This window comes from Lactuca serriola, chromosome 1 (assembly GCF_051521515.1).
Source record: "Lactuca serriola cultivar US96UC23 chromosome 1, Lser_US96UC23_V15, whole genome shotgun sequence".
Taxonomy (NCBI): domain Eukaryota; kingdom Viridiplantae; phylum Streptophyta; class Magnoliopsida; order Asterales; family Asteraceae; genus Lactuca; species Lactuca serriola.
Window position 1 is genome coordinate 61,667,150 of NC_136408.1, and position 24,720 is coordinate 61,691,869.

A 24,720-nucleotide genomic window follows, 5' to 3' on the forward strand; every position below is an offset into this window, starting at 1 on the left:
AATCGTACTCATCAATTGTTGGTTTAATATCGAGGTTCAATGGATTCTACCACTAATGATTCCATATAAAGGTGTTGAAGGTTCTTTGAAAGAATCAAAGGGACATAAGAAAAAAAAACAGGATGAGAAGCCAAAAGAAGTAACAACAGAGGTTGTTAAGGAGACTGTACCTCCAAAGACTGGCAAAGGGGAACTTAAAAGAACAAAGAAACCATCAAAATTTGAACCAACGATACCCATTAATGAGCCTGTACTAGAAACTGTTGTGACTCTGTCTGAGACAATTTCTATAAAAATTCCTACTCAAGGAGAACGTGTTGTGAAAATGGAGGTTCCAAGAGGGTAAATAAGTTATAGTTTACACGAAAAGGAGTTGTTGTTAGGGTTATTTCATCTCCTAATTATCTTGCCTCACGAAAGACAAGTGATTTGGATGTGGTTCACAAATTAAAGAAGCAAAAGCGAACTCCTATTGAGGATAAGCAAGAAGATGTGGTTGTCGAATCAGATCATGGCAATGATGGAACCGATACAGACATGGGATGTCAATTTCATGTATCACCACGAAGGGATGCCTCTGTCAAGTCGATTTTCAAGGAGACAAGTAATCCTGATGTCAATGAAAACATATCTAATACGGATGTAAACATCAATTCAGGTGCAAAACAAACTACAAAAATCCCTGAAAAGATGAAAGTCATACGACCCGAGGGTTCGAAAACTGAGTCCAATTTGGAGGAGGTCAAAACTCCAAACATCACTATGAACTTATCTAATAAGGACACACATGTCAATATGGTTGAAGCGATGAATACTGTTGAAATCACTACAACCACTACAGTTTAAAAAACTATTGTTCCTCCATCACCACCACCATCTTCTCCACCGCCTACATCGGTTACACCAACTTCTTCTACAGTTCTTTCTCTAACATTTTCTGGTGTTATGTAAGAACCTATTGTCATTTTGTTCTCTTCACAATCAAGTGAACTTGAGAAAACCATTATAGAAACTGATACAGATGATGATGATGATGTTAAGGTCTCGCTTGCTAATTACAGTTCAACACTGAAGAAGAAGACATACCTGATGAGTTGATCATGTCGGGTAAGTAGTTCAAGATCCTCGATCCTAAAATAAATTTTCTTTTTCTATTTTTTTTCTAATACTGGAGGCAAGAATTTTTTTAGTAGGGTTGATGTTGAGTATCTTTTGAAAGCTCAAGAGTCTCGATTGAGAGCTATGATTTTGGATGTTGCTAAGAAACATGAAGAAAGATTGGCTATCCAGTCTTGAAATTTTGAATACGAGATCAATAAGCTTCGTCAAGTTGCTAAAGAGCGTCATGAACTCTTTGAGAAGAGGGTGTCTGAAATGAAACCTTCTCTTAAACTCAAGATTAATGAGCTTCAAACCTTGATGCTTAAAGAGGTTAAGAATATAGTTGACAACTACAAATTTTTTCATGAAAATTTTCATGTCGTAGCTGGTGTAACAACTCGATTTGTTGAACTCAACAACGATTATTCGAAAGATCTAAAAGTATGACTGAGAAAGATGACAGAGTGTTTGATAAAGTTGAAGAATTTTTATCTGGCTTTAAAGAAACATTATCTAAAATGGATCTTTCAACTCAATCTTCAATTTCTAAAGATTCCATATCTAGAATGGTTTCGGACATTGAGTCAAGCATCAAAGCTGAGTTGGATCCAATCCTCAATTTGGTACTTCGTTTACCAACAAATGCTGTGCGGCCTGCAAACGTCATGCAAGGGTGAGAAATAGGAGTTGAACTGTTTGATGGGTTTTGAGCATTCTAACACTTCCTAAGTGTACATGCAACCCTAATAACCTTGAATCTATGTTTTCTCTATATACATGCAAATTTCTTTTTCAAGGTTATTTCCTAACTAGCATGGTATCGGGATTACATAAAACATAAAAACTAGTAGAAATACATACCTTGTTGTTGCTTGGATTCCTTCAAGGGTTTGTGACCCTAGCACTCCAAATGTGGTGCCTCTAATGTTTCACACAACACTACAAACTTGGATGAACTTGAGAACTTAGCCTCAAAAATCGGTTATGCCCTCTTATAAATACCCTTAATGCCGATTTTGCATGCTATAGGGTTTCTTTTATAGTGTGTCATAATTAGGAGTTACAAATGTAAACCCTAATTGTCACGACTCTTCATTTCTCATGACTCATGGGTTTGTAACTCCCATGGACTATCCATGGAGCTCCATATGGTTATAACCAAACCCATAAACCATGGATCATTAATCCACCATAAAAGAATTGATAATTGTCATAATCAACCCTATATATTTAATTAGTCTCGGTTTGATCACCAAAATAATACTAGATTAATACTTGATCAATACTAATTAAATAATACTATTATTAATATATTAGAACTTAGAATCTATTAATAATCACAAGTGTACTTTCTCTCATTTTGTCTATCTAAGTATTGCAATGCCATGCAACCCAAGTGGACCATGCCGAGTCGGATCAAGTACATACCAAATAAAGTTATGGACTTAGACAATATATCCAAAAGTCTCCCACTTGGATAAGTCTAATAACTATATTTGCAAATATGACTTCAAAATCCGACTAGCAATCGTAGCTCTTTCAAAGTCTCTCGGAACTGAGATGATGATGATACGCCATTTAAGATAAGTGATCGTATAATCCTCTGTCTTCATGACATCAGCCGGACAAACACATGGAACATGGTCTTACTTATTGTCCAACATTTGTTTCTCGATCTCTAATTTGTTTCGACATAGAAGTAAATTCAACACATCAATTAGGTTTTGACTGGGCCGGGTACATAGGTCAAAACCAAATCATCGAGGGGCCCAGATATCGCTTCTATTTCTAGAAGGAACAGATAAACTTCGACTGATATGCTTGTACTAACTACTTGTTGAATTATTCACAAAGGCACATTTTATAACATCGAGTTACCAAAGCGTTTTCGTACAATCAATGAATAACCAACTCATAGTCAACACCTCATATCTCTAGGTTTGAAGATTTATATGATATTACCGTCTCACGATCACTCGAGATAAATTCCATGAAGTGATGCAAGTGAGCGTGGGTTGAATCCAATACTCAGCCCTTATGAGTACTAATGAATGTTGTAGCAACCATTGCATTGTCTAAAGCACTTTAGACAAATCATACAATCTAAATTCATGACAGTCCTGATTCATATCTTCTTCCAACATATGACTGATTGTTGATGGTTAATTTGAATAATATGATATATACCATAACATAATTATTCTGGAAGTAAAAACATGCAAAGTGAAACACAAGAATAATACTAATCTTATATGGCCCCAACACTTTGAGTGTAAATAAAAACACCTTTTATTTAAGCACCATATTGATTACTCATTATTTCTGTTTCGATTAATCAACTTTATGCTTGAATTAAAACATTAGTTGTCCCATGCTCCAAGCATGTACACTATGTTTTTCCAAACAACAATTATGCCATACTCCAAGTATGCATACAAGTTTTACATATGTTCCTCTCTTTGTGAAATATATCAATTGACAACATTCCAATGATGCTCATTTCACAATTCCAATCCTTGTTGTAAATGCAAGAATACTAAACTCTTGCCATTTACTGTAATCTGTTAGATTCTAAACTTATATGCAATGATCCCCTTGTAATGACTATGCACAGAAGTCACAAAGACTTGGCAACAGACATTACAAAGTATTCCAATGGAAAACAATTCCATGGAAATGAAGTCTCAAATTCAAAGTACATTCCTTTGAACATCCTTCTTAGCATTAAGTTCTTTAATCTTACACAGATTCAAAGAATAACCTCCACCTATGGAGACAATTCCATATTACCATTTTGACCATCACTTATGAACAAGAGTTGTCTCTTTTCAAAATATGTCAATGTGGTCCTTACTCTATACTTCTAATTGTCCATGAGCAACCAATCTTTGGTAAACCTCAGATTGTCATCGACAACTTTGCTTAAGCATTTTAGTCATTTCTAGTTCTATTTCTTTTTCCATCTTAATGCCCTAGGCATTTCGAAAATTTAGAATGGATGAATATTATAGCACATGTAATCAAACCTATACCCAAAGCATATGGGACATGATTTATGCTATATAATTTTTTATTTGCCATGTTTTCATAATTCGAACTATGAAGATGGATGCCGTAATCATAATTGAATTTTGAGAATGCAACATATATAGAATTTCCTTATGTTGAACCATTCTAGCATAACATTCATATATATTCTTGACTAAAGTAGATTAAACTCTCAATCTAAGCTTGTAGAATTGGAGTGAAGTATAAAATCCTCTCCCTTAATTATAGAAAAACTACTTTTTCAAGGCGAATTGAAACTTTTGTTTTCTATAATTAATATTGCTGACTTGCAACACTTAACATAATAATCATGCTCCTACTAGCATAATGATTATTATCTTACTAGCATAACACTTATGCTCCCACTAGCTTTGACATGTATCCAGAGATCAGCTGGACTTTTGGAAACCAACACTTTATTGACTTTTCTACCAAAGTTCAGATTTCTGAATCACAATTTCTTTGATAAGACTTTATCAAAACCATACACCTTTCCTTAGATAGCTCACTTGTGTGTCTAAACAATTATGAAGAGGGATGTCGTAATCATAATGTTTACACCTTTTGTCATTCTCACAATTGCTATCTACTCAAAATCTACTTAATGAAAGAGTTTCCTTATGACACTTAGATTTTTATGGTGTATGTATTCCTATCGATGTGAATTTGTCATAACCATAATCACAAGACAAGGTTAGTGACAAATCCAAACTCATATGGACTGAACTTGTTCAATCTTAATTTCTTGCCACCTGGTAGCACAATGCCCACCATTGCTTCCGGGTTGTTATGCAAACAACTGAGAACTCATAGAACTCATAAGCATAATCAACCTTTAACTGGAATAGACATAGAAATAAGAATATGTCAACACGATAGGTTACAAACCTCAAGTTGTGGGCTAGTGATTAACAAAACTCTTGATTAGTTCTTGAAACTATCTCAGAACCTTTTAGACTCCCACTATCCTCTTGACATATAAGACTTCTCTTTGTCAAGAACCATTCCTTGACCTAATACAAATATTCAAGAGCTAGTGCAGATTCTTATCAAGTTAAACACTTCTCACTATTGGTCTTAGCTGTCTTTGTTTTATCCAAAACATCACAACTTACCAATCTCAAATGTACAAGAATAGGAAAAATCTTACTCTACATTTGACAAGTGTTATGAACTTTCTAAAGAATATGTCACTCAAGTTACATTCTTGGAGTATAACTCCAAGATTTGTTTTTGGAACGAAGTATGAATTATCTTTTGATTTACCATTTCAACAATTCATGATTCCTCTCCTCAGACAACAAACACACTAAGATGTCATTAGAGGATCAATTGTGATATGGTTCCATAATCACTAAGATAATCATAAAACAAATTACACAAGTACTCTCCCATCTCTTTAGATTGGAGAAACATTTATCTTTCTGCCTTATTTGATTCTTCTTATTCATTCTGTCATACATTGAAACTTTTCCAATGTTTCAGAATTACACTTAAACTTCTAAGCATAACCATATTTACTAAACTTTAGTAAATCATAATGAATAATCTTATCTACCTTTGTGGTGGACCTGACTAGTGCACAACTTAATGTACCCGATCCTTTAGTCCTTCGCTTGACTCACATGCGAATGTGAACAAGGAATTAGTCTTAATTTACCAAAGATGAAAATTATCATTCATCACACAATACAACTTGCATGATTCCAAGTTTCTATCCAACTGAAACTTGGGTGATGAGAATCTTTCCTTATTTGGTAAATTATGACACTACCACTAATGAAAGAATCAAATCCATTTACCCATATTCCTTATCAATGGAAACATATAAGCAACAACCTTTTTCACAAATGCCTTTGTAAGGATACTTAAAATAAATAAAATCAAAACCATTTTCTTTTATTTTAAAACTTTGCGGCAAACTTATCCTTACAATCCATATGGAAAACTTGTTGTTATCTATTCCTAAGCAATATATCATAACTCTTAAGTAACAACTCAAAATTCTGATCACCGAACCATGCGATCGAAATCCATCTTCATGATCAGAATCAACATATACTTCCTTTTAGTTTCTTCACTCTTCTTTGATTCTTAAAACATCAATATGTGACTCAGTCACATCATGCAATAAGAATCTCAGAATAGAAACTTAATAAAGTTAGATAATGGACTTTACCTAAAGTAGAGTCAAACATTTGACTTTACTATCCTTATGGACTTTTAGGTAAATTTGGCAGCTTCACAACCAATGCCCTTCCTTTGGCAACAGAAACATATGGACTCTTTGGAAATAGACTTAGCCTTTCTCTTTACCATTTGGTCAACCGAGTTGACTGTGGCCAATCCCTTTCAATTGGGAAGTGAAAGGTTTTCTGGACTTCCAATGTTACCATTGTCAATGTCCATGGAAGTTTGGGAAGTTAATATTCCAATTAAATTTTGCTTTACCAATTCTCCAAATCATTGCTGATTCAGCATCATCAAGAAAATAGGTAATATCATTAAGGGTCATGTCGTGATCTGTCATTAGGGAGTGACTGAAGAACCAAGTCAACAGCCAGCTACCTCGAGACTTCGACACCCGACTCTCCCGGCTTGTCAATATGGGACTTAATCTCCAAGACCTAAGCACATATAGACTTTGTTTGCCAATAGGGATTGAGTGACTTAGAACTTATCAGGTCTTGAAACTTGTGGGATAGGGAGATTTTATTGGAGGAGGTGGAGGAAGTGAAGTATGATTTCCAGTCCTACTAATGCAAAACAAGGGGATTGATCTTTCACCTTGGTTGCCATTTGGGATATCATCTTCATTAGGAAGCTTGTTCCTAATGATTTTGGAAGACCATAGCTGTCTAAACTAGACATCTATAATGGGAGAAATTCAAGTTAGTCGATTTAAAGTCCTTAATATAACACTCAATATGAAATATTAAGGCTAGGATCCAACAACCTATTTATAACTGGAAGAGGGATGCCGTAATCCAAGTTATAAAATAATTGAAGGTAGGTAAATGACGATTTACCAATTTCCACCTTAAGAACGAAATATTTTATTATTAGGTTTTATTGGTTTTCAAACTCCTAGATCTTTTGAGATACATTGAACTTTTCAATGGCATGTTTGAATCTCGATTGTGCCCTCTCAAGTTTGTGACTGGGATGCCGAGGATCACAAACAAGGTGTGAATAACCATAAAAATTGACTTGGTACCCTTAATTTTATCACCTAATCGATGTGTCGGTTAGCCACACAGCTCCACCGATCTATAATAAGGTCAAGTTACCCCTTACCACACTTACTGGTTCTCGTTAGTGTGCCGGTTAACGACACACGCTCCACTAACGACTTGGTAAGGTACAAAGTGTAATTTTATGGGTTAGCACCAAATTCACATTTTCCTAAAGTAACTAAGATTGGTAATTATTAAGGTACAGTTACTTTATAATTTCATTATACTTTTAATGAGGATTAAGGTCCTATCCTACCTTTTTCGGCTAACGACCCTCCACCAGTCAAGGAAGCGGTGGGTGAGAGTGGACACCCATTAAACGCCATTTTATAGCCAGTAACCTTATACCCCCTTATAGACCGGCTTCGTGAATGAGGCCTACTAATGGTAAGATTGACTTATTCTTATATATATCTATATAATTAAAATTATAATAATAGTATAAAGGTGTATTTTAAACATTTAAAATACTTGGTGGTTTAATCTATTAATTAAACTATACTCTTAATTTAATTAAATTTAAACCATGTCTCTATGGAATTATTAACTCTTTTAATTAAATACTTTAATTAATTTAATGAAGTCCATAAAGTTTGATTTTTTTTAACTATTAAAAAAAATATTTAATTTGGAATTAATGTGTAAGACTTTACAAATTCCAAAACTTGAGGGCAGGATTTAAAACTATTCCAAGTCTCTTGAATTTATAACTTATGAGTTTTAATGGTTCATAAAAATGAAGACTCTTCATTTTATGAAACCTCTTTAGTTCTTTAATCACAATTTAAAGAAGTGATTTTTTGGTTATCCATAACTTGAGGACAAGTTATGGACACCATCATTGTCACTAAGATCATGAATTAATCAACCATGCAAGTTACAAACAATTCCTATGATCTTCTAAAACTCATAAGAACAAATATTCATATCAACAATTTCAAGAATCATAAATAAACCATATAAAACTTGAAATTTTGATAATAACCATTTATTTGGATGAGAATAAACATTATCGTATCATCAAAATCAAGTTTCAAGAACAAAAACACTCTGTGGTAATGATTCTAATCCAAAATAGGCCAAAAACATTTTTTTTTTCACTGACCAGTCACCACCTCGTGGTAAACTAGCAGATTCCAAAAAAATGATTTTTCTTGCAAATTGCATCAAGTATACAGAAAACAATCCTAGGCTCTGATATCACTGATGGGTTTTGAGCATTCTAACACTTCCTAAGTGTACATGAACCCTAATAACCTTGAATCTATGTTTTCTCTATATACATGCAAATTTCTTTTTCAAGTTTATTTCCTAACTAGCATGGCATGGGGATTACATAAAACATAAAAACTAGTAGAAATACATACCTTGTTGTTGCTTGGATTCCTTTAAGACTTTGTGAGCCTAGCACCCCAAATGTTGGGCCTCAAATGTTTCACACAACACTACAAACTTGAAATAACCTGAGAGAATGTCACTTAGCCTCAAAAATCAGTTATGTCCTCTTATGCATACCCTTAGTGTCGATTTTGCATGCTATAGGGTTTCTTTTATAGTGTTTCATAATTAGGAGTTACAAATGTAAACCCTAATTGTCATGACTCATGACCCATGGGTTTGTAACTCCTATGGACTATCCATGGAGCTCCATATGGTTATAACCAAACCGATAAACCATGGATCATTAATCCACCATAAAAGAATTGATGATTGTCATAATCAACCCTATATATTTAATTAGTCTCACTTTGATCACCAAATTAATACTAGATTAATACTTGATAAATACTAATTAAATAATACTATTATTAATATATTAGAACTTATAATATATTAATAATCACAAGTGTACTTTCTCTCATTTTGTCTATCCAAGTATAATGCCATGCAACCCAAATGGACCATGTCGGGTCGGGTCAAGTACATACCAAATAAAGTTATGGACTTAGACACTTTATCCAACATTGTTGTGGGGAAATTTATGTCTACTCAAATTCCAACTATAATCTCAATGAAGCCAGTAATCACATCATAAAAAAAACCACTACAACATTGTATCTTGATCAGTAGAAAATCCAAAAAATAGGGATTTCGATCGATGAAGGAGCTGGAGGTTCGAGTTATTCCCTTGTCAAAAAACCTCTAATGTTGATCCCAAAGATAAAGGTAAAAGAATTCAAGTTTAATAATAAGAAGAAGAGAAGAAGAGACTGCAAGCAATTGAGATGAAAAGACAACGAAAAATCAACAATATTTTAAGTTAAAGGGCGAATGATCCATCAGGCTGAATAAAAGGTGATTCTAAAAAGCATTGGTTTTAAGAAACAATTAAGATATTAGTGCTTGGTAAGAATCACGATTTCGTGTAACGACCAAAGAAAACCTATGACACCGAGAACTCATAATTCAATCAACTTGATTTCCTAATCAATCATCCTTTCTTCACATCCACTCAGTTCAAAATTGCTGAGAATTTAAATGATAAAAATGAAGTCAAGAGATTGAAGATTTGCTTCCATGCGGTCTGAGGAAAAAAAATGAAGAGGAGGTCTGGTCTTTGGTGAAGATTTTCAAGTTGATGTCGATTGTACCTGATGTGTTATTCGGAGGATTTCTGCAAAACTTTCGTTATTCTGTCGTGAGGGGAAATAATGTGGCATTCGAGTTCACAATTGTAGACTTTCCTTTGATGAATTTGGATGATCTCATCACGGTAACAAAAATCTTGTGCAATGTTAATGGATCGAAAGTGGCTGGGGAGAATAGAAATGAATCATTATTGGGTTTGCTCACGTAAAAACATTTCATGATACCAATTGTAATGATTTAGCGATAATAGATATTAATCTTGCTATGGTAGTCAATAAAAATTCAAAGGTGCCACAATCATTGTTAAAGGGGAAGATGAACATTGATGAATTCGAAGATGGTGAGATTATTCATCAACCTTTTGGACTTGTTTTACTAGGAAAGAACAAGAAGGGAAAGTTGAATAAATTTTTGTTCCAAGTGACTGACATTGAGAGATACACAAACTCATTAATAAAATCTTTTGATCCGCATCAATAACTGCGAGAAGAATGACAATGAAGATAGAGTAGAGATTCGGAAAATAATTCTTTGGTACATGGAGGTTAGAACGGATTTGTTAAAGGAAATAAATATTATAGTTTGAAGTTTCGACTATGCTCACTAAGGGGGAGATTACAGAGTCGAAAGTAGTAGTAAGTAGTTGAAAGCTATATCTTTTGGTTTTATGTTTGTATATAACGAGAGTTACGCACTATCGTTATCTTATCTATTTACAAGGAATTTTCTAGTTTGAATACTTAATGTTGAGTCCTTGTATTTTTTGTTATCTGATGTACCCTATAAATAGGGTAAGTACTTGATTCTAAAATAACTACCATTCTCTGATTGACACTTTGTACTCAAAACCTCTATACTCATTCAAGATATAATCAGAGCTAAACATATCTTATTTAGATCTTTGTGTTTGTTATTGATTTCATAGATTCGATTTATTCAAACATTAATTTAAACACTCATCATAGCTCCTAACTCAAGATCATGTGTAGTGTAGTTGTTCTCTTGAACCTTGAGTTTTCGGGACGCATAAGCAATAACCTTGTCCCTTTGAATCAACATGTAACCTTAATCCTTGATGTGGCGCGTCATAATATATGATGAATTCTTTTGTTCCTTCTAGAAGGAATATGCTTGGTGCACTACATAGAATTTGTTTCAGTATCTGCAACACATCTTCTTGTTTGTCTTCCCATTTGAACCTTATTTGTTTCTATGTTAATACAGTGAGAGGTTCGACTATCTTGGATAAATTTTTAATGAATCTCCAATAGTATCCAACAAGACCTAAGAATTAGTTCACTTTTATTGTCGTCTTTCGTACTTCCCAATTCTTGATTTCTTCGATCTTGGAAGGATCAACATGGATCCCTTTGATACTAATTACATTCCTTATATAGTGTACTTCTCAAATATAAAACTCACATTTAGAGCATTTGGCATGCTACATTTATTTTCTTAGCTGTTCCAGGATTTGTAGTAACTATTGGTCGTGTTCCTCCTTGATTTATGAGTATATCAATATGTCATCGATAAATACGATGATAAATTTTTCTAGGTATGGCTTTCAAGCAAAGTGCAAAAGATCCAGGAACACTACTGGGTGTTGGTCAATCCGAAAGGCGTAAGAAGGAACTCGTAGTGAGCATACCGAGTCCTAAATGACATTTTTGGAACATCTCCCTCTTGCACTCTGAGTTGATGGTATCTTGATCTTAGATTTATCTTGGCATGGTATCTGGATCCTTGAAGTTAATTGAACATATCAACGATTCTTGGGAGTGGATAACGGTTATTGATCGTTAATTTGTTTAACTCCTTGTAATCAATGTACTTACAAAAGGATTGTCCCTCTTCTTGACATACATAAGTGGTGGTCCCCAAGGTGAGAAAAACCGGTCTCATAAAGACTTTGTCAAGAAGTTCTTGTAGTTGGCTGGACAACTCTTGCATCTCTAATTGAGCCAATTGACAAGGAGAATTTTCTACTAGATGTGCTCCTCAGATTATGTCAATTCGGAACTCGACTTGTTAAACTGGTGGAATCTCAGCAAGATCATTGAGAAATACATCAAGGTAGTCACATACATGAGGTATCTTCCAGGCTAGCTAATAAAGTGCAGTCAGTAAAGATAGTCTGAGGTTAGGATCATTTTGGGGTATAATTTTCTGAAATGTAACAACCCAATGCAATAAAATCCATCGAAGACACCAATCTCATAAGTAGCTTATTTGTAGTATAATTAATAATACATTTTATACATAGGTTTAAGGACTAAACCTAATCTTAGAGTGTAAGCGCTAGGTTATAGTCATCATGCCTAAGGAAATACTATTCACTACAGCCAATAGCTCTTATACCAATCTGTCACACCCCCGACCGGTGGTGGAAACACCAGGCTATGCGACTTATTTGTAGATCACAGGCATTGCATACATTGAACAATATAAAAATATTAAGATACAAATGCCACTTCTATTAATGCGAAATATAAATTACAATATCTTCGTCCAATGAGTACATTGTATTATTATATCAAAATATCATACATGCCTTAACATATAGGAATTTAATACATAAAGTGTGGAACTGTGAATGATAATAAAAGCTCCCATGAGTATTCTTGAGTATGTGTGTGTATGACATTCCTGCTTCTTATGTTCCTAAGAATACATGTGTTTTGAAATACGTCAACATAAATTTGGTGAGTTCATAGGTTTTGATATTATGTAATTTTATATAAAAGTATGTCTATACACTATATAACCGTTTTTCCAGCTTACATAAATACGTGCATTTTATATTCAAAATTTATATGTTACAGTATATAAGTGTTTTCGAACTTATATAAAATAGTACTTTTTCTAACCAAAAAGGATATGTATATAGTGTATAAGTGCTTACCAAACATATGTGTACTTGTAAACCATATAAGTATGTGTGCTATGTATAAATTCTACCCAACTTATGATCAATAGTACTCGTAAACCGTACAAGTAAGTGTGTTGTATATATAATTGTTATACTTGTATAATAATAAGAGTTTTATAACATCTAAAGATTGTGTGGCTTGTATATAAGTTTTTGAGACACCTATATAAATTATAGGTACTTGTAAACCGTACAAATATGTGTGCTTTTGGATTGTACTTGGTATTTCCACAAGACTACAACTGAACTATATGACTAGATCAAGCCTTCTTTTGGTGTTTTAGTGAATGCATAGTAATGCTTTAATGAATTCACCGCAACAAGTTCTCCAAATGCTTCATCAATGTCGAAACACAAAAATGGACCGTTATCACCCATTACGAACCTTGAATTAATCTTATATCAATGTTGCTAATAACAGAAGATCCAGTCAAGTCTAGTAAACCAGTCAAGTCACAAAAATGATTAAAGCAACAAAGTACTCAAGATAGATAGTATTAAGTATGAACAATGTAAATCTAATAAAAAAAGAAGAATATAAGAGAAATGATTGACTAAATGATTCCTTTGGTTATATAGGAGTAAAAGGTGAACACTGCTAATCACTTTATTCAATACAAAGGTTTTTAACTCCTTAAATAGCCAAGGAGTTACAAAAAGACAAATACATAAAAAGTGTGCATAGACTAAAGGAGGAATGAAGATTAACAACTTGACACAGCCATTGTTGTTGATGTTGTCTCATGTACAATACTCTACAAGACACATAGTAAAATACAAAATAATATTTGTCTTTCATAAAAAATTATTGACACAAAATACCTCTAAGCATAAAAGAAATCTATACATAGCCTTCATCTCGAATAAGATTTTACTTTGGAATTTCTCTTAACATCAAATATTTTTTAGTCTCAGACATACTTCTTCTTGGATTGCATGAGGATCACTTTTTATGTTTTATCAATCTCCCCCCTAAGTGACCTTAGCAATCTATGACTCTTAATTTAGCTTTCTCGAAAACAACCAAGTAAGCACTTTGGAGCCAACTTCTGACCTTGATGTACAACTGGAGATGCTCAATGAATTTCATCTTAATGTGTTCCAGAGATTCACTCTTGGTAGCACTGGAAATGAATTTTTGAAGAATCTTAGTTGGAACAAGATGTTTGTCAAGAACTCGGAAAAATTCTTTTTGATTTCTTGCTTTCTTTAGATAGATAAATCTGAGCTCAGGTTCTTCAATGGAGCCTTCGGCTAGGATCTGTTCTACTAGAAGGTTAGTGTTAATTTTGGCTAGAAGATTCTTTATTCCGACCGGATGAGCAAAGTCCACATTAGTTTTTTAGTATTTAGCAACATAATCCTTCAGAAAGCTTAGAGCAGTGTTGAATGCTCCAATGCTAGACTCATATGGTTGTTAGTTCTTGAGATGAGCAACGATGGTGAAAATGTCAAGTGGATTAATAGAATAGAAATCCACATAAGTGATTGTGATAGTAGCTTTTTTTAGAGACACAAATTAATTTTTGAGAAGACAGTTGACATCAAAATTACTTATAACATTGTTTCCATATCCAAAGATTTTCCTGATTCTTTTTTGAGACCACACTTCTTTTTGAGGTCGTGCATTCATGGAATAGAAAGTTCCCAATCTCTCTCGTTTAGTTGGGATGATGGATTGAGGATCATCAAATGGACGCAATGGTGCGAACCTAACATAGAAGGGTCCATGAGGAGAGATTGGTAGCTCAAGTTAGTCTGAATCATTTTATGGAAGAACAAAACTCATGAAAGGCATAAAGTTGATATCATGAAGAATTCCTTTTCGAAAAATGGAGAAATACCTAGCATTGGATTGGGATTATAATTCAACCCTTCAATCCGAATGCTTTCTTAAAGAGTTTGCATCATTTATTTCTTTGTCCAGCCCTCAGAATATTCTGATGACTTCACCAGGCTGTCTAAACCAAATGCAATCATTTTCCCTTTGTCTTTGATAGGATCAATTGGAGTGGAGATAGAGGAGATGATTTGTTGACTAGATTGAGTAATGAATAGCTCTGAGTGAGGAGGAATCAAAGGCTCTTCTAATAATTCACGAGGTTTCTTGATTGAAGAACCTTCATCAACTAGAACTATTCTCGAAGCAGGAATTAGAGGTGGCATTAATTGAGTGGCTCTGAAAGCATCTGCTACTAATTTTGTTTTATGTTTAGCCATTTATTGACTCTATTTAAAAGCTTTTGCTAGATTTGATGGCTAACAGACATAGGACCATTTATACATTTCTTTTTCCGAGACGATTTTGGTGATGGAAGGTTGCTCCTTGATGGCTTGAAGACCTACAATTGCATTGCTTACCAGGTAGTTTTCATCAAATTCATCTTCTGCTTCAAGGGCTTTAACTTTAATGATTTCTTTATCACTTGATTCATCTCGAAGCTGAAAATCTGAGACAGGGTTCCATTGAACTAGCCTTTCTCCCCTCTTGCATGAGAAAGCTTAGCTACCGATGCAAGTAAATAGTTTTGTTGCAAATCCTCTAGCTATTCAAACATTCATTGGAAGCTCATGTTGATTTGCTTGAAAAGCTTATCAAAGGAATCTACATTTGGAGCTTGGGCTTTGAGACATCCAAAGGTTTCCTCCATGATTATCAGAGGATCATCAAACTTGTTGTTTGGCGTATCCACAAAATGTTGACCTGATCGAATGACCTTGATGAGAACCTCCTGCATAAACATATTCATGTCATCTTTGTGCTTGATCTAATTCTATAATCGTTGGATTTCTTTTTCATGAAGAACATGAGTCTGCTTGATGAGCTCATTGGTAGCAAAAATCATGTCATCGTGTAGATAGTAGATATATGGACCCAGTCAAGCTTATGGCATTTAGGGAGTGAGCAAAGCCGAGGACTCAAAATGACATTTAGAGTTTCTTGGCGTTGGCATAATATTACCAAAGATTAATCAAAGATTTCTCTAAGATTGCGGGTCTGCTAACCAAGTTGACAAGAAAGGTTGAGCCATTTGTTTGGTGTGGTAAGTATGATGAGGCATTTCTAACACCAAAGAAACTTTTGTGTGAGACACTTATTCTATCTTCTGGAGGGGAATGAGGACTTCGTACTTTATAGCAATGAGTCATATTCAGGGTTTTGTTGTGAGTTAATGTAGTGTAGGAAAGTGATTGCTTATGCTTCCCAAACACTAAAAATCATCGAGCTGAACTATTCAGTAAATGATTTGGAGTTGGAAGTTGTCGAATTTCCACTCAATTTACGATGACATTGTGAGAAACAATAAACGATCAATAGATTCAATATTATGGTTTGAGTCAATGATATGGAAAAAATGATTGAAAAGGAGTCGAATGTATTGTTCACAACAATAAAACAGTTCTTGGAGGCGGAACTATTTTGTAATTGCTTCAAAAAGGTTGTAACCCTAGATATTACATGCATGCTATTTATAGACTAAATAATACATCAATTCCAAACATGGACAGGCCCCATTTTGTAATCGGAAATCAACTATTTGACACAACACTAAATTGGACTTAACAATCTCCCCCTTTGTGAAATCAGAAGGAGGTCTTCATTGTTGTCTTTCAGAATAAAAAATCTTCGACATTATTTTCAGAAGGAAAGTCTAGACGAATATATACCAACGAATCATAGCCAAAACACATTTTATATCAATAGTGGAGTTGGACTTGTTTGCTTCTGCCCTTACGAGAATGGAATTCAGAGAACTTGTGGAGTACAAATGCTTATCTCGCAAAACGAACACACAGTTCTTGATTTCAGCACCTTCCTTCATCTTGTATACAATACTCCAATGCTCTCTACCAATGATCCCACCTTTCAAATGTTGGATGTCGTCTGACTGATCAAACAACTTCAGAATAGGTCTCTTCTTCAGAACGGAAGCTATCTCAACATCCATTTTAGCAATTTCATGAATTTAACACTTAAGCATCCGCTTCAAGTGTTTATAAATTGGCTCATACTTCTTTACATCCTTCGCAACAATATAGAACATCGATATCCAATCATAGGGATTCATGAATGGAATATCAGCCAATGTGAATTCATGAAGAACGTAATTAGCACCTCGAAATCCTTTGAATTGAATGTTTAAAAAATATTCAGTTTGGACAAGCAATCCAACCTTCAATGCTATAAATCGTTTCAGACTCCACGGCTCATATTGTGGTTTGGCATACATCAGATAAAAAACGAACAACTTCCGATTTATAGCGTTCTTTGATATTAAGGCATTCTGAAACTTTTCAAAGAATCGAAAAAGAACTACCCTTGGAGTCATAGGGAAGTCCATATGACACTCTATGTTGTTATGTGTGTCAAAAGAAGTTGTTGGCTCCAACCAGTAGAGATTTGGTTCGTCAATTGCTTCGTTTTGAATCCTCTCAATGGTCCAGGCAGGGAACAAAGTCTTTTGAGTTTCAAGAATCAATAAAGAGTTTTTTATCTCAACTTCTTCAGCGTCAAGTTTTCTTTTTGAAATCATTTAGATTTTCAAGCTCTTTGTCACTTTTCTCTCTTTCTGCTCTTTCCGACTTTGTCAGTTTTGAATTTTCATATGTATCCTCTTCCAATCAGCTTCATTTTTCTATTTTTCTTCCTCTTATCTCCTTGTTTCGAAGAAGCCCCACTTGCTGAAACATGCTGCAGTTGATTTAGCAATGTGAATATATGTTGGAGCTTTTCGGGGAGATTCTGTCAGACAGAGACAGTGAATAAAGAATCTTGAGTTTCAACGATTCACAACAATCGTTGATTGATTTCGGAAGTGCACCCTTTAACTAAATATTTCTCTTCTTCAACTTTAGCTTCTTAGTAAAAACCTTGGCTTTTTGCGTTTTTTCAGCCAATACATCCATAATTTTGCATGTTTCCATACATGTGTACTTGAGATTGACTCATTGTGTTGATGCTGACACTTGTTCTTTGCTTGTTGCTTTGGCCTTGTAGTGGTACAGGTAGCATGATTTGATGGCTTGGTGACGTTGGGTCCATTTTTGGGGTAGTTACTTTAGTGTTATTTTAGTTATGTTACCGCTTTAGACATATCGTGAGGATTCATTTTCACTTGGTTTTATGATATTGGGTTTGGTGTTTGTTTTATGAACTCTAGATTTTCATGAAGTGTTTTGAAATAATGTTTAAGTAAAGTTGGTGATATTTTAAAATGAACTTATTAAGACTTATGTTGCTTTATTTTGTTAAATGATGATTTTAAATAAAAAAAAAGTGAGGTGAAAAATCGCGACGTTACATTTCTCATTAACGTCGTACATCCCAAGGCTTTCAAAAAAAATTGGAGCTCTGAAAACATGGTCACCAACATTAAGAAAACAACCTTTTTGATTCATCGTAATACTTATTGTAAGCCACCACTTCTTCTTTAATGGATTCATCATCCAATAAGGGGAGATCTTCATCGAAGACATACTCTTTTCCTTCATACCTTAAGGTGATCCTCAAAGTATGAATCCATTCCAAATAGTTATGACCAATGAGTTTCTATTTGAAATGATTGATAGGAGTGAGAAGTTTGAGTGTGGTGGTAGAGGAGGTGGAGGAGAAAGATTGTTGTTGTTCTCATTCTACATCTACAAGACGCAATTTTAGTTAGTTTGATTTCATACTTAAAATAATTATTAATCCTAAATGAATTATTAATTAAGGCTAGGTTCCATATTTGGCTTGTGATGTGTAAAGGGATCTCGTAAACACACCACAAAGTTATTTAGGTAAGCAATCCACTTTGCTAGATTCAATCTCTTTGAAACTCCTAGATCATTTGAGATTATTGACAATCAATCACATGTTAATCTTGGATTATGCTCGTCTCGTTTCTATGGCGGGGTTGTTATGTATCATAGAATAGAGAGTGAATCAACTATGCAAAACCGTCTGACCCTTGATACAAATTATTCTCACATTGACGTGTCAGTTAACTACACATGCTCCATCAATAAAACTATTTTACGAGTGACACATCATTTTAACTTATATTCTTGTAAATGCATGCTCGTTAACCACACACACTTTATCATCAAAATACAAATAAAATGTGTGTTTTCATAGGTAGCACACAACTCGTGTTTGTAATATAAAATGAGAATTTTGTTTTATTACTTTTAGTCAATACTTTTAGTCTTGAACGTCATCAAATCAAACCCTTTAACTCCATATTAAAAGTGTAAAAATGCAGTGATGGTGGTAAGCCTAAGGAGTGTTAAAAACCGACCTCATTAGGCGTCATAAAGACATCCTTAAACCACTTTTATAACATTAGAGTGGGTGAAATTAGTCATCATATAATAAATTTAAACATTTTAAAGTTATATTCTTTATCTTCTAAATATTATAATTTAATCATCTTACTAAACAATAATTTAATTTAATAATATTAAAAAATTATTTCATTTAAATATTCAGATTCAAACTCTTATTTGGATAATATTTAGAACTAATTCGGGTTTGAGTATTCATATTAAAATAATTTAAATAATATTTTAATAAATAGTTTTATCCCCTAATTCAAAAAATTGAAAAAACTGAAATTTGACGTGTCGCGTCCATTGAAGATCAAAATTTGCAATTTTTGATTTTACAAAGCAGTGAAAACAACTAAAACCTAATGGCTTTGATACTGCTATTGGGTTTTCTATGTATCTGTAGACATGATCAAAGCAACAAAAACAAAAAACACGAATACATTTATGTATATGTACCCTATCATTTAAGTTTTATTAATTGTAGCAACATGTTTAAAATCAAACTGAATAAAGGATAAAATTACCAACCTCTTGATGCTCTCGTTAAGACCTTGTAACTACCAAATCTTGCAATGGATAAAGGACCCAATGGAGAATCTTTCTAATGTAGTGAGACCTAAAACTCCAAAAAGCTAATAACAAAAAAAAACCCTTTGAGAGGTTAACGAAAATCACTAATCGTAAGAGGAGATTACGATTTTTGAATTCTATGAGAGAGGGGAGAGGAGTGGACAGTTTTACAAAGCGAATCATCAACTAGGGGTTGATCCCTAGCAGTCTATTTGTAGGCATCCGATAAATCCTTAAGCGTTTTAAACACTTCAGGATAATCCATACTTTATTCAAAACATGGCTTATCCCTATCCAAGGGACAATCAAAACCGTCCATGAATTCCTTCCATCTTCTAGAAGCTTCAAGAATATTCCAATTAATCTCTAGGAATTAATTAATATTCAATCTCGTTAAATAATTAAAACTATTTAATTAATTCCAAAATAATTTCCAATTAACTTACTAATTACTTAATAAATTAATAACTTTTTTTCAATTTTTCTTTATAGCTAAGTGTGTTAAAAATCTCACCAAAAATGACTTTGTTATTATTAAAAATATTACCAAACATTTAACAACAATGGTCACTATTTCCAGCAAAACACATGCTTTAATTAATTTTCTATCATTTTCTAATTTTTTTACAATCTGATTATAGTAATTGACCAATCAATGAAAATTGTCATCAACACCCTAGAAGGGGTGGAAATCATTACATGGGAAAAAAATATATGACATACTAGACACTTCCATCTAAATTTAACATCTAATTTGTCACACCCCGAAAACCGAAGGCGGAAACATTTCCGGGGCGGACTCCTCGTTGAGTATCAAATCCAATGCACATAGTAAGCAAGTAAACAACCATTACATTACTTATTAGAAATTACATTTGTTTTAAAGTAATGTGTTACAAGTGATGATACATATGTATGTATATATATATATATATATATATATATATATATATATATATATATATATATATATATATATATATATATAGACAAAAGTAGAGACGAGTCTTCTGTACGCTCCGTCTTCTCCAAAAAGGATCGCTGGGTACCTGTCTAAAATGGACCTGAGAATACAAGCAGTTTGAAAATCAGCATAAAGCTGGTGAGTTAATAAGCGGTTATGTTTTCTGAAAATGTACGAGTTCCTTTCTGTTTTCTGAAAAAGTTGTTATCCAAGAAAATCTCATATTTTCTTTTGTAAAACAGTTTAGTTATCATTTGTTACCAATTTGATTGCGTGTTGTATGTTACCCCAGGAAAATCCCATATTTTCCTAATAGTTTAGTTATCCATTCGATTCTTAATTCGTATACGAGTTGTTATGTTAGCAATATATTCTGATATCCTAATTGTGTTACTCTTGAATGTACCTAGATGCCTGCCTTCATATTCGTATTCTAATTCTTATTTGTAGTCCTATTCGTATTCGTATTCGCATTCGTATTCGTATTCCTACTCCTAATCCTAATCCTATTCATATGCGTATTCGTATTCGCATTTGTATTCACATTCGTATTCGTATTCCTAGTCCTATTCCTAATCCTATTCGTATTCGTATTCGTATTCGTATTCGTATTCGCATTCGTATTCCTAGTCCTATTCCTAATCCTATTTGTATTCATATTCGTATTCGCATTCGTATTCGTATTCCTAGTCCTATTCCTAATTCTATTCGTATTCGTATTCGTATTCCTATTATTACCTTCGCATTATTACTTTAGTATTCCTATTCGTTCTATTCCTAGTTATACTTTCGTATTCATTCTGTTCCTAGTTGTACTTTCGTATTCGTTCTATTCCGAATTGTATTTTTTTAGTATGAATTATTCGTAGATTATGAAATATAATTTAAATTGTAACACTTTATCAAGAAATCTATGATTAGTCTGAAAGCTAACTTCGTAATTCGAACTATTTGATTTAACACAGTTTTCGATATTAAAGACGTATAGAATATAGACATTTAAACTGAAAACATTAAGTTTGAGTACAAGATTTCCATGTACTTTTGCTTGTATTCCCCCTTGAAAACATTTGAAAAACATTTGAAAAAGGGTAGGGGTATGAACTCACCAGTCGAGAACCGTGTTGGATTGGATGCTAAGTGTCGGTTCTGGGCTTGATAACGCGCGAGGTTCCTATGCAATATGAAATTATATACAAATGTATCTAATTAGACCTTAAATCACTAATTAGATACGATTATACACTCCAAGACGCGAAAACACTTCAAATCAAGCGTTTGGAGTGACCCGGGTGACATCTAAGGTCGTATATGGCTGGGAGAATGTGTTTACTCTTCGAGAGTAAACTCCTTATGGAGTTTTCGGCCCTAAGACCAACTCCACATGAGTTCACGGCCGTGAACTCATGGGTGAGGGTTTTATGGTACTAAATGGCCTTATATGACTTGGGAAAATTGGCTAGGATCAATTCTAGGTCATAGGAGTGGATTAGACTTACACATGGACCATTTAATGGACTTTACGACATTAAACTAGGAGTTTATGGCCGTAAACTCCCCCATGCCCATTCCTTATGTGTTTTGGTGGTGCTAGGAGAATCACATGTGATTTAAACTCATTTTACAAGCCTTGGATGGAATTTTGGGCATCATTTGCTTATGTTATAGGAGTTTACGGCCCAGGAACCCATCCTTGGGGGGTTTACAGCCGTGAACTCCTAAGGGAGGGGTTTTCATTGAGTTTAAGGCTTCGAATTCGTTTATGGTTGATTCTAGAATTTATTCCAAGGCTATTTGTCACACCCCCAAACCAAGGATGGCGGAAACGTCCGGGCGTGGAGGACTTCATGTACAGTATCACAACAACGTGTATAATAGTGCTCAAAGTAAATACAACCATCATAAATATAATTGAAAAAGTTACACCAAAGTATATGTTTACATGTTTCAAAATCAATTACATTATGATGACAAAAATAAATTGTTGACGGTTTAACGTCCCATCCTCAAAGCGCTAAAGTTTTCCTGTTTCACTGATTTCCTGAGAATACAAGTAGTTTTGAAAAGTGTGTCAACAATTAAGTTGGTGAGTTCATAAGAGTTTTGTTTGGAGTAGAAACCGTTTTCCTTATAAAATCGATAGAGTTGATTTCCAGAAAATCCAATATTTTCTTAGTTAAGTGTAAACAGAATATTCCTATATGATGTGTTAATGAACCCTAGATTGACCCGTAGATTTCCCCTATAATCGTCCAGCGTATATAAGTTATATAAGATTTAAGTTAGATAAAACGTTGAATATAGTGGGTCTGCCCTAGGTCCACAACCCAACGAGGAACAGGAGATGAGGCGGGCACCACCAATTCTAAGCCAATCCAGACTAAATTCTTGTATGACTCAAGCATATACGCTCAACGATTATAGTTGAAGTCTAACAATGCGAAAATTTAATGTGGACTTAAATCCAAAAACCGGAACCAAACCCTAGTGTAGTGTATGAAATAGTAATAGTGACTCTGAACATAAACTATACATATCATAGTTCATCGGATAGTGATAGTGACTAGTGAACATGAACTATGCTTATTATAATTTACCAAAAGTGGTGGTGATGGTGAATATAATCTATACATATCATAGTTCATCAAATAGTGATAGTGACTAGTGAACATGAACTATGCATATTATAGTTTACCAAAAGTGGTGGTGATGGTGAATTCCTTTCTTGTAATTAAGTTCATAGTGTAGATGAAACATAAACTATACCTATTATAGTTTATCACTTTGTTTGTAATATATATATGCCATAACTATACCGATTATAACTAGCGTGTTCGTTTGTGGGAGGTATAATGGCTTAACTATACTTATTATAGTTTATCATCATTATCCATAGTGGTAATAACTCTTTTGTATGTGTATAACCTTTAATAATGTGTTTGTTATGTAAAATAACACTAAACTATACCTATTATAGTTTATTAATTATTTGTGTGGGTAGTGAGGATAAGCCTTACTTGTCATAATTTACCAATGTTTATATTTTAATGGATATAGCCTTGTAATATCATTTATATATTTACCATACTTGTGGAGGTATAAATCCATTTGTTTTCTGATGTATGTCTATATAGGAATACAAAATTGTCATATATTGCAAAAACACATAATCACATAATGATGTACACCTTGCTCAACATGTTACAAGGTGAAATGAAATTTATAGCGTTTTTTTTCTGTAAATAACATTTTCTATAACTGTTATTGGAAAATTTGTAGAAAAATCATAAAATGTCCAAATCAAGTTCTGTAACCTCTGAGAGTTTAGAAAATGAGTCTAGTTTGTTCATAATTTTTATTATAATTTTTAATGACCTCTTACTTGTGTGAAAAATTCCATAATCACAGACTGGTCCGGATTGATGTTTGAAATGATAGGCAGTTTTGTAAAAATCACCATAAATTGTAGAAAAATCGTATGGGGATGTGCAAGTAGTCATTTTAAAGCTAAGAAGTGGAACTACATGCACCTAAAACCGTTTTGAAAACTAAAATGTTTAAGTTGTCCAAAACAGTCCGTGAATGGAGTTGACTTTTCTGATGAAGGCTGTTAGAAAAGTTTAGTTATGTTCTTGGTGTTTTCACTTGTATTCCCCCCTAAAAACTTGAGAAAACATGAAAATGTAGGGGTATGAACTCACCTTGAGTGATTTCAGTAGGTAAGTGTTGAAGAAGAGAAGTGTTCAACCCAAGAACACTTGAAGGATCACTTGAAGATTCGAAGATCTAACAAGAATGTGATGATGTTTGTGTAAGCAATCTTTGATTTTGAGTAGGAGGATGTGTAATAATCATAAGAAAGATGATGATACTTACTAATTGTAGGATAAGAGTCTTGGAGTATGCCTTGACATTATCGAATCAGAGAGAAAAAGATGAGAGAGTTTGGAGTGTGATTCTTGATAAAAATG